The sequence below is a fragment of the Chrysochloris asiatica genome, unplaced genomic scaffold (assembly GCF_000296735.1).
Source record: "Chrysochloris asiatica unplaced genomic scaffold, ChrAsi1.0 scaffold00111, whole genome shotgun sequence".
NCBI classification, from domain to species: Eukaryota; Metazoa; Chordata; class Mammalia; order Afrosoricida; family Chrysochloridae; genus Chrysochloris; species Chrysochloris asiatica.
Genome location: NW_006408629.1, coordinates 316,896 through 319,814, shown reverse-complemented (window position 1 = coordinate 319,814; position 2,919 = coordinate 316,896).

Genomic DNA, 2,919 nt, shown 5'->3' with positions numbered 1-2,919 from the left:
TCCTGCTTGAGCTTCTGGTCTCTGGAAAGCTTTAGTCTTTATTACACCAAGAGACCCTTCCTTTAGTAGTTTCAGGTTTCAAGAAAATCTCCATAACCCAGCCCACTGGAAATTCACCAGAACTGTGCCCAGGACCACACCACCTTAAATACCCTAGTCTGTAAGAAACAGGTGGGTTCTTGGTCTCTCATGACTGAGTGTCCCCAGGTTTACTCTCAATAAATCTGGCTGCTGTTGAAGCCATGTTTCTCTCCTCGTCTCTTTCTTTCTTATTTCTTACAGTTCTCATTTGTAAGTAACTTTTCATTTTTTCAGAGTTGCTCACAGGATTCTATCCTTGTCTTTGGTTTTTCAAAGTTTGATTCTGATATGTCTTGATGATATTCTTTTTGGACCTATTCTTTTTGGGGTTGATAAGCTTATTTAATGCTTATCTTTTCGCCTTTTATGATATTTGGGAAGTTTGCTTCCAACAACTCTGACAATTTTTACTGTGCTTTATTTTGTTCTTACCTTGTTCTAGAATTCTGATAACACATATTATTCTTAATTGTGTCCTACATAATCTTACGCTATTTTTGGATCTTTTCATTCTTTTTTCTGTTTTTTCCTCTAGCAAATTTGTATCCTGGTTGTTCTTCCACAAGAGATTTGTATATTCTTCTGGTAATCCATGGTACTTTTAATATTCTTCTCAAATATTATAACTCAAATGCATTAATTATTTTCAGTTTTCTTATGCATTGTTCAATTTTCACATGCATATGAGACTATTGAAAACACTATGACCTGGTTCAGGTTCCTCTTAATCATCAAACTGATATCTTTGCTTTTGGACACATCTTTTGATACAGCAGATTTGCCTAATGTTGTTCATCATTTTATTTCTTGATTGCTTCTTCTATGAGTGCTAATGGTGCATCCAAGTAAAATGAAATCTTTGACACCTTTAATCTTTTCTCCATTTATCATAATGCTATTTATTGGTCCAATGATGAGGAATTTTGTCTTCTTTACATTGAAGTGTAAGTTTGATATTCATCAGTAAGTATTTTAAGTCCTCTTCATTTTCAGCAAGCAGGACTGTATAATCTGAGTATAGCAGGTTATTAATCAGTGTTCCTACAATCCTGATGCCACATTATCTTTCATGTAATCCAGCTTCTTGGATTATTTGCTCAGCATACATATTGAATAAGTATGGTAAAAGAATACAACTTTGGCGTACATTTTTCCTGATTTTAAACCATTCAACATCCTCTTGTTCTTTTTTAATAACTGCCTCTTGGTCTATGTGCAAGTTCTTCATGAGCACAATTAAGTGTTCTGGAATATTAACCATGTGTTAATATTCATTCTCAAATGACATATTCCATTAGGCAAATCTGCACAAGAAATTTAGAAAGTGTGGAAGAGCAAAGATATCGGGTGGAGCAAAGATATCGGGTGGAGCAAAGATATCAGCAAAGATATGAGGACTAAGGTGCACCTGACCCAAGCCATGGTATTTTCTATAACCTCATATGCATGCAAACTCTGGACACTGAATAAGGAAGACCATAGAAGAATTGATGCTTTTGAGTTATGGTGTTGGAGGAGAATATCGAAAGTACCATGGGCTGTTAAAAGAATCAACAGATCTGTGTTGGCGGAAGTGCAACCCGAGTGCTCCTTGGAGGCCAGGATGGCCAAACTTCGTCTCTCATACTTCAGACATATTGTCAGGAGGGACCAGTTGCTAGAGAAGGATATCATGTTTGGTAAGGTGGAGGGTCAGAGAAAAAAAGGAAGACCCCCAGTGAGATGGGTTGGCAGAATGGCAGCATGAATAGGCTCAAGCAACAATAGTGAGGTAGGCCCAGGATCGGGCAGTGTTTCATTCTGCTGTACATAAGGTCACTATGAGTCGGTACTGACCCCATGGCACCTAACAACAATAACAACAAATAGCTGATGATCTTGAACATTTCTTCCTATGTTTTTTGCTATCAGAATGTCTTCTTTGGTGAAGTGTCTGTTCATGTCCTTTGGCCCTTTTTAAATTTGGTTATGTGTATTTTTTGTGTAGATGTGTTGCAGTTTCCTATAAATTTTAGAGGTAAGTCCCTCTAAAGATTTTTCCCAGTCTTTGCCCACAGACTTTTTTACTCTTTTGGTGAATTCGTTTGCTGCACATACATTGTTAATTTTTAGTATGTCCTAGTATTACAATTTGTTCTCCCTTGTTTGTGTACTGTTTGCCATGTTTGATAGTCTGTGCATGACTGATGTTTGACCCTGTGTTTTCATTGATAATTTTTATAGTTTGGGGATTTTCATTTAAAAATTTAATTCATATTCATCTAGTTTTCATATATGGTGTGAGATATATGTCTTGTTTCATTCTTTTGCAAATTGATTTCCAGTTTTGCCAGCACCATCTAATAAAGAGACTATCTCTTCCCCATCTAATGTAATTTGGCTCTTTTTAAAGATCTGTTGACTCTATATTGATAGATTTACTTCAGAATTCTCAATTCTGTTCCATAGATCTATGTGCCTTTCATTCTACCAACATTAGGCTATTTTGACCACTGTGGCCTTGTACTAATTTTTGGAGTCTGGAAACAAGAAGTTTCCCACTTTGTTCTTTTTCTTTAGCCATGCTTTGCTTATCTGTGCTAGCTTCCTCTTTCAAATAAAGTTCATGATCATTTTTTCCATTTCTTAAAAGAATGTTGTTGGAATCTGGATTGGGATTGCACTATACCTGTTGATTGCTCTGGGTAGTATTGACATTTTCAGCATGTTAAGTCTTCTTTTCCATGAGCATGGTACATTCTTCCATTTTTGTAAATCTCTTTTGGTTTCTTGCAGTAGTATTTTTTAGTTTTCTTTATATAGGTATTTTGTTCCTCTGGTTAGATTTATACCTGAATA